This window comes from Schistocerca cancellata, chromosome 1 (assembly GCF_023864275.1).
Source record: "Schistocerca cancellata isolate TAMUIC-IGC-003103 chromosome 1, iqSchCanc2.1, whole genome shotgun sequence".
Taxonomy (NCBI): Eukaryota; Metazoa; Arthropoda; class Insecta; order Orthoptera; family Acrididae; genus Schistocerca; species Schistocerca cancellata.
In genome coordinates this window covers 910,852,778-910,867,918 of record NC_064626.1, presented here as the reverse complement: position 1 = coordinate 910,867,918, position 15,141 = coordinate 910,852,778, and the positions used below count along the sequence as shown (strand labels likewise).

Below are 15,141 nucleotides of genomic sequence, written 5' to 3'. Positions count from 1 at the left end.
TTTGATATTAATATGAAAAGAATTCCGTTATGAGGGTTGTATGCGAATCAGGGAAAGAACCTGTTCTTGGGCAACTACTTCTATAATGACCAAAAGGCATTAAATGATGTTCAAGCACATGTGTTCCAGCAGCGATATGAAGAAAATGATAGTAATAATGATGTCCATTATAATTATCCGGGCTGTTATGCCGTGGTCAGTTGATGAATTCTGTGGTAATGATGGTAATAATCGAATTATCCGGTAACTTCACACTTCACAGTGGATTTTCTCGAACTACGAAATTTGCTGAATTAGTGAAAATTTCAAAATGCTTCACATTGGGGCTATGATGCCTAGAAGAGTCTTTACATCCTGCTGACATGAGAATAGCATAATCTCCGTGCCAGAAGCATGCTTCTACTTAACCATTTAATAGACTGGCATTTTTTCCACAATGGCCAATTTTGTAAGCTAAGCATATGATCCGTTACAACACACTCCTGGGGCTGGGAAATGTGGCCACAATGGTCTGGTGGAACGAACAATCACAGGTGAAATGCGTGGGTTCAGGCATTTACTTTTAAGAGGCACAAACATATTTACTTTACCTCTGGTAACCTTACAAGAAAGATGTTATAATTCAGAATCCGCATTAAACATCACGTTCGTTCATTTCCAATTGGGCAGAGTCGGTTTACGTTGGGAAATGACATAGGCGGAAGACATGGTAAACAGAAATACTGTCGCCAGTAACCTTACTTACATTAGAAAATTTTATTTTATTAGATGAACCGATAGACATTTAAAGGAACATGGGTTTTACTTGCACTTGATTGAACTACAGACGTTGAAAAATTTGGGCTGGAGTGTGATTTGAATTCGTATCTCCTCTCTTGAGGATGTGAATCTCTCGGAACAGTATAGTTCAGTCATTTCCTTCCTTTTCCCAACACTGCAATCTTCTCTAGGTCTCCTCCAAAGGTAAGTATGTGAGTCGGAATACTGATCCAGTACAAAAATATTCATAATTTCATTTCAAGCCCTATCACGTGCACACCGGCCTGCTAGTGAAAATTAACATGCATTTTTAATGTCTGTTCAAGTGTTGCCAACATTCACAGTAGGTGTAGTTATTTCTGATCAAACACACATACATCTTACTGTTGGTGAGTAACCAATTGATACTTAAGCTATATTCGTGGATGATAAAGAAGGATGGTAGGTGTGTGGTTTGATTGTCGCTCAGGGACAAAAATTTGTATCCTTATTTTAGATTCAAACACCCAGCAGTTGGTAAGAAAAAACGATACATAACATTTGATTTTGCTTAGTTAACAATCCGATTACGTGTTGGGTTCGTATCTCCATCACAGAATTTCACATCATGCACTTCATCTTTAAATGCATGCACACCCTGTTACTTCTGAATGGAGGTATATCAGACATCTTTCGTGATTAGTTAACAGAGACGAAAGGGTCTTAATAGGAGTCCCGGTTTATTACAAAAACTGTGGTCTTTTATTTTCAGGTTTACATTAGGTAACCGATATTGGCGAAAATTTCGGTAATTCATGACTCTTCATGGCTAATCAGCAATATGATTAGATTAGATTAGATTATTAGATTTGATTCGATTAATATTTGCTCCATAGATCATGAATACGATATTTCGTAACCATGTGGAACGTGTCATTTTAGTGAAAGATTTCTTTACATAGCATGATGCAATTTATTTACAACAATTATTTATTCTCTAACACACACACACACACACACACACACACACACACACACACAGATTTTTATTTTTATTTGTTTATTTTGCTCGACTATCGGCCAGGAACGAAAACGTCCATGAATGAGTTTCTTAGCTTTGAGTACACTTATGAAAGAAATATAAAAGCAACTATGAGAGTTACTGATTTAGGATGTTTAGTTTACAGTTAGTTCTGGGTATTATTAATAACTCCGCTCCAGTCCCTAAACCTAGTTACAGAAATGCGAATCAGTCGAATTACATATTCCAGGCCGTGCCAGCAGCGTCTTTGAGATGCTAGCTATGGTCACTTCCCAGCCCTCTGTAGGAACACATCGGTCCGTCTTCTTCCTGCTCGTACTGTAACTGAGATTTGGCAACAAAGAAAGGTATGTTTTCCAACTCTGTGACCGACGAGTTACTTCCTGGTGTGCACGGAATTAAGCCTCAAAGTTCACTTGATTTTTCCTGTCAGTTCCATTGAATAATCTGAGTTATTATCACTTGAGGTGTAACAAAAGATTGTAATTTTCCGGTTTTCAGCCCAGGAAAGTCGTAACACGTAAAAATCGCAACTAGTTTTGTCCTTTACATAGCGATTTACGAGTTCTAGTCACTATTGGCCTCGTAATAGAAATCGCAGGTACATTCTTCTTCGCTAGCTCTGTGGTAACATACAGACATGTAAAAAAGCGCCCTTTCAGGTTCGCGGTTCCATTCGCGCTGAGTGTGACGTGTTTATCCCTTCTGTGAAAGAGTCAGATCAGACATCGATAAGGAAAATGCAAGAAAATACGTTCGGTTCGTAGTGCAATGATGAAAAACTTACAATGTTGCACAACAGGTAATGCCTCTTTCCGTTGCTGACAAACAAATTTTGGGTTTCTAGGAAGACATAACTTTATTTATGAAATGCTACATTTGCGTAACTCTTGAGCATGAGACAGCATACCAATTAAACACAGGCCCAATCTAAATCTAAGTGAGTAGTGTTTTATTAATTCGGTTCGATAGGGGCACGCTTGTGTACAGATATACAGCTCTATTACAACAGACTTTCGTTTTTAACGATATCGTGGGTAGTATTATTTCATTTTTTATAGTACAGTGCACAATTTTCGTAGGGCTTCTTTTAGTGTTGTTTGAAAAATAAAGAGAGAAATTAATCATCAACGATATACGCGAATTCTATGATGTTATATACAGGGTGGTCCATTGATTGTGACCGGGCCAAATATATCTCGAAATAAGCGTCAAACAAAAAGACTACAAAGAACGAAACTAGTCTAGCTTGAAGGGGACACCAGTTGGCACTATGGTTGGCCCGCTAATGGTGCTGCCATAGGTCAAACGGTATGAATTGCGTTTTTTTTTTAATAGGAACCCCCATTTTTTATTACATATTCGTGTAGTACGTAAAGAAATATGAATGTTTTAGTTGGACCACTTTTTTCGCTTTGTGATAGATGGTGCTGTAATAGTTACAAACATATGGCTCACAATTTTAGACGAACAGTTGGTAACAGGTAGGATTTTTAAATTAAAATACAAAACGTAGGTACGTTTCATCATTTTTATTTTGGTTGTTCCAATGTGATACATGTACCTTTGTGAACTTATCATTTCTGAGAATGCACGCTGTTACAGCATAATTACCTGTAAGTACCACATTAATGCAATAAATGCTCAAAATGATGTCCGTCAACCTCAATGCATTTGGCAATATGTGTAACGACATTCCTCTCAACAGCGAGTACTTAGCCTTCTGTAATGTTCGCACATGCATTGACAATGCGATGACGTATGTAGGCAGGCGTTGTTGGTGGATCACGATAGCAAATATCCTTCAACTTTCCTCACAGAAAGAAATCCGGGGACGTTAGATCCGGTGAACGTGCGGGCCATGGTATGGTGCTTCGACGACCAATCCACCTTTCATGAAATATGCTATTCAGTACCGCTTCAACCGCACGCGAGCTATGTGCCCGAAATCCACCTTGTTGAAAGTACATCACCATTCTGTCACGCAGTGATACATCTTGTAGTAACATCGGTAGAACATTACGTAGGAAATCAGCATACATTGCGCCATTTAGATTGCCATCGATAAAATGGGGGCCAATTATCCTTCCTCCCATAATGCCGCACCATACATTAACCGGACAAGGTCGCTGAGGTTCCACTTGTCGCAGCCATCGTGGATTTTCCGTTTCCCAATAGTGCATATTATGCTTTTTTACGTTACCGCTGTTGGTGAATAACGCTTCATCGCCAAACAGAACGCGTGCAAAAAATCTGTCATCGTCCTGTAATTTCTCTTGTGCCCAGTGGCAGAACTGTACACGACGTTCAAAGTCGTCACCATGCAATTCCTGGTGCATAGAAGTATGGGACGCATGCAATCGATGTTGATGTAGCATTCTCAACACCGACGTTTTTGAGATTCCAGATTCTCGCGCAATTTGTATGCTGCTGATGTGCGGATTAGCCGCGACAGCAGCTAAAACACCTACTTGGGCATCTTCATTTGTTGCAGGTCGTGGTTGACGTTACACATGTGGCTGAACACTTCCTGCTCCCTTAAATAACGTAACTATCCGACGAACGGTCCGGACACTTGGACGATGTCGTCTAGGATACCGAGCAGCATACATAGCACACGCCCGTTGGGCATTTTAATCACAATAGCCATACATCAACACGATAGCGATCTTTTCCGCAATTGGTAAACGGTCCATTTCAACATGGTTAATGTATCACGAAGTAAATACCGTCTGTACTGGCGGAATGTTACGTAATACCACGTCCTTACACGTTTGTGGATATTACAACGCCATCTATCACAAAGCGAAAAAAGTGGTCCAACTAAAACATTCATATTTCTTTACATAATACACGAATACGTAATAAAAAATGGGGGTTCCTATTTAAAAAATCGCAGTTGATATCCGTTTGACCTATGGCAGCGCCATCTAGCAGGCCAATCATAGCGCCATCTGGTTTCCCCCTTCAAGCTAGACGAGTTTCATTCTTTGTAGTTTTTTTCGTCTGATGTTTATTTCATGAGATATTTGGCCCGGTCACTATCAATGGACCACCCTGTATAATAGTCTGACAATGCACATGCAGTTTATTGATTACATGCATGTAGAAAGCTTGTCCTGAGTTAAAGCTGTCAAACAAGGTTAGAAGAAGAATAAAATGCCACTACACACGACAGCTAATGTAGAAAATACGTTTCTGACATATTTTGGCACGATGTGCTTTCCCCATACATAATTTTAACTGAATCGTAGCTACACCCCTCAAGAAGTCAACTGCAATTCCTCCAGAACTTCCGCATTCCACAGTGTTGTGAGATAATGCATATGGCCAGGTGTAGACTTCTGAGAGACAGACAGTTACAGATTTTCTTTTGCACTGCATGATGTTTTCAACAAACAGATAGCGTAATAAAGTAGCTCAAGTGGAAATGAACACTTGCTATTTAAATTTCTGCATCCTACACTGTTGGCGGTTCTGTGTAGGTGGCAGTTACGTGATTTTATTTCGGTGATTACAAAATAGAGCCGAATGTATGCACTGGGTAGCCAAGGCAGCTAGTTCATGGCGATTTGGTCAACCAAGTAAATGAATTTACCGAACATGCTGCAAACCACAACAGGGAGCCTGTGTGTCAGCAGTCTCATCCAGTGTGGCGCAACGGCGTTACAATAGAAAAATGAGCCCCGGAGAAGAGGATTTGGTGGTCTCTTGGATTGCTGATAGATTCATACACTCGTGGTCTGGGTTCGATTCCAACTTCTGCCGATGATTTTTGATAGGGAGATACGGATTCTATTCTGTTCTGTCTATGCCAAGTGAAGAAGGTATAATGGCATTGTGGTCTGAAATTCACATTAAACATGATATTCCTTCTCTAACAAGTAGACATTAGGTTGAACCACAATAAAGTCAGGAGTGGCAACATGCAGAAACTCTATCACCAGTAACCCATCTGATAGTAGTTATTTATTTATAGTGACGAAACAAACGCTATGTAGGGTCATAGGACACTTATTGCATCTTTTATTTGAGCTTCTGTATGTCAATAAAATTGGTTCTGAACTGGGAATGCAACTAAGACTGCCCTTAACGCGGAATTTGATCCCTTTGTGACAATACAGCTCGACTACAAAAATGGTTCAAAAGGCTCTGAGCACTTTGGGACTTCTGAGGTCATCAGTCCCCTAGAACTTAGAACTACTTAAACCTAGCTAACCTAAGGACATCACACACATCCATGCCCGAGGCAGGATTCGAACCTGCGACCATAGCGGTCGTATGGTTCCAAACTGTAGCGCCTAGAACCGGTCGGCCAGTCGAGCCGGCAGCTCGATTACAATTTGTTGTTTGTTCAAAACTGCAGATTCCTGAACATCTCCACATATTGCACGTGAATGGGTTCGAATCCTTGCCTATCACTTAAGTTTTCATTATGTATAATCAAGCTCTAGCATGAGAACACCTATCTGCTGGTGGATAATAATTTTGTTTTTTAAAGTATTTTCATTCGTTGTCAACACTAACTATATATGACGTTTTTGACTCTCAGTGAGACACAGAACTATTTGCGAGATCACTGTAAGTTCAAGGTTGTTATTTCGCGCTGCTGGTGGAGAAAAATTGGGTAGCTGATCTCTTTTTGTGTGTAGTCAACAACGATATGTGCGGGGTTCGATTACTAGTTGTTCAAACATACTCGAATGTCGCTGCTGGTGTAACAAACCCATATTTAACGTTCGTTTTCTCTAGAACATAATGGCGATAGGTACCGGGTTGGAGTCCTGGTAAGGAAAAAATTAATGTCTTGTCTCGTCATTTCAGTTAAAACTACTGCTACTGCCGAGAAAATCCTATATGTCACAGCTGATTGTGCTTCAGTAATAATCCGATTAGGTTCTGTGTTCGAATCCCTGTTTGACACGAAGCTTTACCTCACGGCATTTCAAGTAAGTTACTTGTGAAGCAGCAATATTTAACATCTCTCGTAGTTCATTAACAGGAACAATAGATGCTGGGTAGGAATTCGCGTCCATTAAAAATGTTTACGTTATGTAATTTAAAGTTGATATTTCCTAACTGATACTGTCTAAAATCGAGGTATATCACTCTCTGCACGCCTAGTCAGGAATGACTGTTAGTTTCTGTCAGTCGCGGAATCTTTGCTTAGTCTGCATGACCTGGGTTTAAATCCATATGCAGAACGAGATGGTTCGTCGTTTCATAGGAAGTTCATTCATATTCTCAACTAGCAGCTCAAGAAAACTTAAATTTTTAATGTCATTTTGTGTTAAATAATAAGTATGGTATGTTACTTTGAAGAGGAAATCATGAATACGACGAACTTACTACATGCATTACCTATCTGACATAATAATGAGAGTGGTATCATTTCAGGTATGTCATTTATTGTAATAAATGTGAGCTTACAAGCCTTAAGGACAGTCTTATCTGTGATAAGGTGTTCCCTGATATTTGTAGTATTGTGGTATTACTTTACATCTTGAGTTGTTGCGATACAGAGCAGTGTTTTCTAGTGGTGATTTGTTAGAATCATTTTCAATAGTAAAACGACCATACTGAGGAGCGATTAGAGGACCTGCTAGACAGCTGCGTTATGAGGGTTGTATGCAAATCAGCGAAATGCAATTCAGGTCGTTTGGATACTTTTGAGCACGACTGTACATCATTAACTTTTAGTGTGCCATCAGTTATTTATAAAACCGGAAAATTTTATCAGCAGATGCTTTAATTTTTATTAACATCTTGAAACTTTCCGTCAACATTAAGGTTTTTTCGTGATTTAGAGTCGGAAGTGCATCATCCATGATTATATCTTTGGATTTATTCATGGCAGCTATGTGCTTTGAAAACAATGGAAAGTAAACACTGCTGAGGTCATCGGTCCCTAGACTTACACACTACTTTAACTTATGCTAAGAACTACACACACACCCATGCCCAAGAGAGGACTCGAATGTCCGGTGGGAGGATCCGTGGAATCCCTGATAGGGCGCCTCTAACCGCACAGAAACCCCGCGCAGCAATCAATGTGACGAAATATCTACAAAACTAAGGATCAACGACGAAAGCACATAAACAAAATACACAACATAAATGGAGTGGAAGATTATAAGAGGGAGACGTTGAAACAATTATATGAATATGTGATGTCTCTTCTTTCGGTCAGGTCAAAAAGAACAGACACCAAAAGGAATCAGCAGCTGTGATGCATGTTATGTAAATTGAAGGATGAAGGGGGAGAAAGGAAAGGAAAAGGACTACTGTTATCTACTGGATCAGAACTTTGTACGACATCAGTGGCAACAAGTGAAAATGCGTGCCATACTGTGTTTCGATGGTTGGATCTTCTGCTTACTAGGCAGCTGCCATAAGGCCAATTCATACTGGCCGTCACGGCACCATCGCGTCACGGAACCGCCACACCAACCTGTATTCCCTCTGTCGGTCTCGTCATGGCACATCAAGTAAATTCAAGACACGTGATCTCAACTCACGTGGCTGTCCTCAACTGTTTTTTTGGCGGCAATTGCAATCTTCACAAAATAATGTTCGTTTGTTTTTATGCTCTGCCGGCCGGTGTGGCCGAGCGGTTCTAGGCGCTTCAGTCGGGAACCGCGCGACCGGTACGGTCGCAGGTTCGAATACTCCCTCGGTCATGGAAGTGTGTAATGTCCTTAGGGGGTTAGTTAGGTTTACGTGGTTCTAAGTTCTAGGGGACTGATGACCTCAGAAGTTAAATCCCATAGTGCTCCGAAGTACAGAGAAGGACGACCGAAGTGCAAAACAACCCAAATATGACTGTAGGTCCGAAAAATGTCAATGTGTGGAACAGAGGATAAATTTCGCACACTATACAAGGAGCTCGAGGAATGTGCATTTTATAAGTAGTGTGGAAAATCGAAGCACCAGATTTTTCATTTGTTACATCAAATTGGACCCTATTTTGCTGAAAGGCTGCCATCACATCCCATGAAAACTTGGTTTCTTTACATTAAGCTGCTTGTCCAGTGCAGATATTTGTGCTGTTGTCATATCATCACCTGTATCAGCTGATTAAACGGCTGTACATATTACTAAATAAGATGTTTTGGAAACATAATAAATGTAAAATATTACTTACCAAAGTGTTTCTCGTCTCTCTTGTCTCGACTACATGTTTTAAGAACCCGGTCTGCAGCTTCAAACCAAGCAAGGCTGGGTTTATAAATACCGCCTGTAGACGCACCACTCGTAAGTGATTTCAGTACTTTTTTATGTTCATTCATGTAAGCATTTCGAATGCTTCGAATTTTTAACTTTGTTGTAGCTACATCAATTCCAGGTACATATTCACGCATACTGTTTACTATTTCAATTAATGCAGCATCTCTCAAATTTCTGTCTTTGTAAGATTTGCTTTTGTGGTTCCAAAGGCATTCTCGTTCTTGATACACCTCCAAGAATCTCATAATAGTCGCTGTTGACCACTTTTTCGACATATTAATAGCAAATTCACAAACAAAAGCACTATCTGCGAACGAATACGCACTAGAAACGTTTGAATCCAGCCGCGAGGTAGCAATCGAATGACGTTATTCGATTGTGGAGAAGGCAAAATGGCGCAACAAAGTAGAACCACAGTCTAACATAACAGTCGGGACACTTCGCCTCGATTTTGTTGCCTACAGCGCCAGCAGCGCCCCAAGCGGCCGGTAGGTTGAACTGTGGGTTCGGCGCGATCGTGAAAGCGAGTAGTGATTGTTTATTTTGATTTATACAATGGTTTTTACCATTGGGAGGGTTTGTAGCGCAATAAATTGCAGCAACAACAGGAAGTAGACACCACAGCTGTCTCTTATTAGGTTTCCTAAGGATCATGAGAGGTATATACCATCATGCTATTAAACTGTATCGTCAGGATTCACTTGCAAACTATATGTGTATAAATGATGAATGTTTCGTTTTAGGAGAAGAAAATGGCTAGTTAATAGCAGATGAGAAGACCATATGAAGAAAGACCCAGTTTACCTGTATAATAATATTAGGTTTTGTCCGCTACATTTCGAAGAAAACCAGTTCATGAACGCAGACAATAACAAACTCGTGTGGAATCCAGTACCCACACTGTTTGACATCCCAAATAAGCCACCTCAACTGACGATGAAGAGGAAACTGCCACAAAGATTCGACAGTCAATCTAAAGCTGCAAAACAGTCGTATGACACAGAAGCAGCCAGTTCAGCTCTCCATGTATCAGTGCCAGATTCGTGCGAATCGTCACCACAGACGTGCTTTGAGGATAAAGTGGTTAGATTGAGTGCAGCTGTTCTTGTCTTACAAAAGCGTGCGAAGTGTCAGAATGTGCAGATCGAGCGAAACTATTACGGGACAAGGAAAGTGCCTACAGACAGATTGTTTGAAAATTATTCAAATATTTGGTTTTTCGTGAAATGTAATGTAATCAGCTCATTATAATGTTTTCAGCATATTTCTGCCACTATTTGGCAGTTGCTTGTCCCACTTAGAATAATATAAAGATGAAGGTCGTACTTGTGGCAACAGGCGACAATGACACACACAGTAAGCCTACAGAACGATAAACGAGCTGTCGATCGCTTTTGCATGTAGAGGTTCATGTCTGTGCTTCTCACATGTGAGTCTGTGTGTTTATATTCTTTCGATATCAACGTGGTAAGCTGCAATTCTGTACAATGTCACAAGTGTTTCTCCACGAATGTGTTGTAGCTTGCCACTCTATTCATGGTTTTTGTCCATACTTGCGCTTATTTTAGAATCATTAATAGAAACATGTATGCCTTCTGATACTACGCAAACTCTTGGAGGCAATAAAATAACTCGAATAATTCGGAAATTACGTAGGAAATGGATGCAAACAAACATTATGCTTACGACGCGTCTGACGTTCACCTTACCTGCCGCTTGGAGCGCTAGTGTCTCTCCATCTGTCAAACGGCAACAACTTTTACAGCAGTGAGTGTCGCGACTGTTATGTTAGACTGTGGTAGAACCAAGTTCAACTTTTTGTGGCGTGACAAAAGTTGCGCTTCTTAAATGGCGCCACCGAAAACTAGGAGTTCACACATGCAACTACAAAGCAACTGCAGTTCGCCATTCGCAGTGGCGATACTTTTGTTGCCTGTGTGAACCCGGCTTAATACGACACGAAAATATGACGCTTTTGGCCTCAGTACTGTAATTCCCTTTTGTTTATACACTTACAATAATCAAGAAGAGAAGGTTGTGTCATTAAAAGCGTGCATTCTTAATCCATTTCTAATCACTTTCGTTGTGTTTGTGTCGATAACTGATAAAGCCGGAACTCCAAAAGCAATGATTGATAGTTTAGAGGCACCGATTTGTATTCGTTGCATTTTCAAGGCAAATGCTAATTTTAAATGTTCAAGTTTGCAAGAAACTTACCTTATTTCCTGTGGTGTTCCATAGATGTATGCAGGGATGATATAAGCAAGCCAGCTGTAACAAAGTGAAAGATTCGTTAAATTAGGAATGAAAAGATCTGAATTTAAGATTGTCAGGCCCATTGTAGTTTACACATGTGCTTTGTTTTTAAATTGTACCTACCAAGTGACATTCATTGTGGCAAATAACAGCAATTTACAGGGTAACACAACAACACAGTGGTTAATGTAATGATCTAAATAGCCTGGACTTAGATATGGAACTTTGCTTTAACACATATGTAACCCTTTTAGTACTTATAATTTAACCACAGTAACAGGTGTTTCACACATTTTACTGAAGATTTAATTAACGACATGTAGTTACATTACTTTTATATTAAATTATTGATTTTTAAAACATTAATCCCCATTTCCAGGGTATTTCTTGCCAGGAGTTTTTAGTTACTAGGGAATAACCAAACAATGAAAACCAAGTGTCTTGCTCACCTCCAGAAAGCTCTTCGCGTTGGAGTGATAGGAAATCTAAAGTCAAATCACAGAAATAGAACCATACTGTAATACTTTACAGTGTATAAAAATTTCAATTATATATAAGAAAATAGTGCTTAAATAAGTCCACTTATGAATGAAATGTGAATTGCTTAAACTTTAGACTATAATCAGAACGATTAGTACACCCTTAAGCGACGCAAGCCGGCATTTTTTTATCAAAACACTTCACTACTACACAGAATCAAAACACCAGAAGCGAATGTCTTGGGGTAGCTAACATGGCGGATCTTCACATGGGTCGGCTTCAAGTTTGTGACGTCAGGACAACTCTTAACTGCATGTTTTTATAAGTGTAAGATTATCTCTGTTCCCGCTGGTTATTTGAATTTCGTGGACAAACCGCTGTTTTGGAGGTGTCAAGTTTGTTGCAAACTTACTGTTATTTAAACCAACCGAATTTATACAGATCACTGTGTTTGTAATTGTAAAAGAAATAATTACTTAGACACTATGTTTTCCTGACAGGCAATTTTATCACTGTAAAAGCCCAGCAGCCGACCGATGATGGCAGGGCAGTCGATTTTGTTTCATTTGGTATTCGTTTGCTGTTTTTACAATGAAGTAGTGTGAATGGGTTCTGTTGTTGCAGTGTTATTGGTGAATTAGCTCCGGTTGTATACATTAACGGATATATATGTTGCGAAATACACGATTTGTGGTGCTCCACAATTTACCCAATTTTGACTGTTACGAACTGACGCAGCGGTGTACCTCTTCTGCACACCTGTGTAAAAAAATGACATAAGTTCAGTATCTGGGGTAGTGTGTGTTATTGTAAATCCTGATTGTGGTGACACGCAGGTCTCCAACTTAGTCCGATGTCTAAAAGTAGGTCGTGTTTATTTCCTAAGCTTTATAAGCAGTTTTCCGAACTTTTTATTAGACCCCATGTTACAGATAGGTTCGATTCGAAGTGTAATATTTTGCTGCCCGTGTCGTTTGTACATATTTCGTGGTGTCAGTATGTGTTGTGGTGCGTTGTGTATTTTGAAAACATTTGATAGTTATGCGAAAAATTCATTCTATATTGTCAATTGCAAACTTAATTTGTGGCGTTAAGAAACTTGCAACAGTATGCTCGTTCAAAACCAATCATTTCAGTATATACTAAAGTTCGTATGTACGGTTCAGTTGTGTCTATGTAAATACATGTATAACGGTACAGGTATTTTTGAGAATTTTCGTTATTTATCATTGTGCGTAACATTTGTTGGTAAATCGTTGTTTGAGTTACAGTTACTGTAAATATCTAACATCGTGTCACAATAGCTTTTCTATTAATAAGTGTGTGTAGCGGCTGCATTTGTCGTGAGTTAACGTGAATTTCGAATTTGTTTGTGACCGCAATTTTAAAGTTTCTGAGAAGCAGTAAATTTTATACGAGTATTTTCCCATGTGTGTGGCTATATCCACACCATGCAAACCACTGTAAGTGCATGGCGGACGGCAATCCCATTGTATCAGTTATTAGTATTTATTCCCGTTCTGTTCGCTTAGAGAGACCGGTGTTCGCACTGGTAATTTGATATCGGCCTCATGATCCATAGGGGATCCTTCTTAATAAATATCTCGTTTTATTTGATAGTTGGTACAGTTCTTAAAAGCAAATGGTAATGCTTTTAGCTTATCACACACATAAATTAAATGAGAATCAGCACGCTTAAAGGTATTGTTTACGCTTAAAGATTGCACAATGCTGCCATACTATGTGTGCTGTGCTTGGGCACAGGATGAGTTAGTTGCTGTTCGTAAGCAAATTGAAATCGCACTGGTTGCTGTCAAATGATTGGAATGTGCTGTGAATGGGTGTGTTGCGATGGCTACTAATCAAGTTACCAGAGTTACCTCAAGTACTGTTCTGTGCTGTTCATACTGTCATATCTGCAGGAAGTACACAATATATTACTACTTGCCCACTTGACTGTGAGTTTTGTGTCAATGGTAGGGATCAGGGTGTCAGCCCCATCGTCCTAACCAGGAAGTTTGGGGTATTATCTTCCAGTAAGATAATTTCATCTGTGGGAAGTGTGCTGTGTCCCATGTCAAGTGGAGGTGAACCCGAAAGTTTAGGGGTCTGTTAATCATTGGCAGTGCAAATATGTAACCAATAATGAGACCCCTTAGGAAAATGGCAGTAAGGGATGAGAAGGAACACCATGTGCTTTCAGTGGGTATGTCTGGGGGCCTTTGTTGGGAAGACTACTATTATGGAACACACTGATGGGACAATGTGTAACCAACTGCAGATTATGGCACATGTTGGGACAAACTGGGTATGTTGTCTGGGCTCTGAGATGAGTCTTGAATCATTCCAGCGACTGGCAAAGAAGATTGAGAATTCCAGCCTTACTTGTGTAGTTTCAACAAAGTTTACAATTGGTTCGATTGTCCTCAGAATAGATTGTACCCCTGTGGTTTTCAGTTGAGTGGAAAGCTTGAATTAGAGAGTGTGTAGGTTCTGTGACAAACCAGGATGCAATTCCTAGACTGGCCCCATAGGGTTGAGAATTGTAGGGTCCCCCTAAATGTGTTAGGTGTGTACTACACATCAGAGGCTACTTCCCAAGTAGTTGACTGTGGTAATTCATACAAAGGTTCTTTTAAATTAGGTGACTCCATGCAGTCCACATAATGATAGCTGCAGGAGACCTGAAAGTATTAATATAATAATGTATTAATCTAATAACGTAATAAATGAAAGAAATGCCCCCCCCCCCTCCCCAAACTATCCCATGTCCAAAAGTATTATATTCCTAGTAGCTAACTATTGAAGAATTCGTAACAAATTGCCAGTGCTTTAATTTAAGTGCTAGCAAAAAGCAGTGAATCTTACATAGTACTGGGCACAGAAATCTCATTAAAACACTAAGTGAATAGCTGTAAGAATTTTGGGAGAAATTTTAAGGGTCAGTCAGTATCAGGGGTGGGTGTTCACTTATGGTAGGGTCCTTAATGACCACCACTCACCCCCTGATACCAGCAAAAACTTTAGAGGAGACTTCACTTTGCTTGTACAGGAATACACCAGTCATACTGTCATTGGAGGAGACTAATCATACAACAGTCAATTGGGATGGGTAGTTTTGTTGGTGGTGGATCTGAAAAGCCATCCTGCCTTCTCTGAAAATTGCCAAGAATAGATGTTCAGAACCACAGTCATTCTGGAAATACATTGGATTTATTGGCTACGTGTAGACCTGACCTCTTAAAAGGTGTCCACATTGAAATTGTGGTATGAATCACCATAAAGTAGTTGCAGCAGCGACAATTGCCAAAGAACAAAGGGCAAATAACAAAAGTAGAAATATTTCTAACTTCAGTTAACAAGATAAAGAATCAGCTGTGTCTGAAGATTTTAGTTCA

General features: G+C 39.7%; 1 protein-coding gene across 11 annotated transcripts in view; it reads left to right on the top strand.

Annotated features, from left to right (window-relative positions):
- The first annotated feature begins 12,005 nt into the window (after window positions 1-12,005).
- LOC126191122 (kinesin heavy chain-like) overlaps window positions 12,006-15,141 on the top strand; it is a 368,280-nt gene continuing 365,144 nt past the window's right edge. For 7 of the 11 annotated variants that reach the window (XM_049931913.1, XM_049931897.1, XM_049931888.1 and 4 more), the window contains exon 1: window positions 12,320-12,606. The gene's annotated coding sequence lies outside the window, so the exon portion shown is untranslated. The other 4 variants (XM_049931904.1, XM_049931954.1, XM_049931923.1 and 1 more) reach the window with 4 other exon arrangements.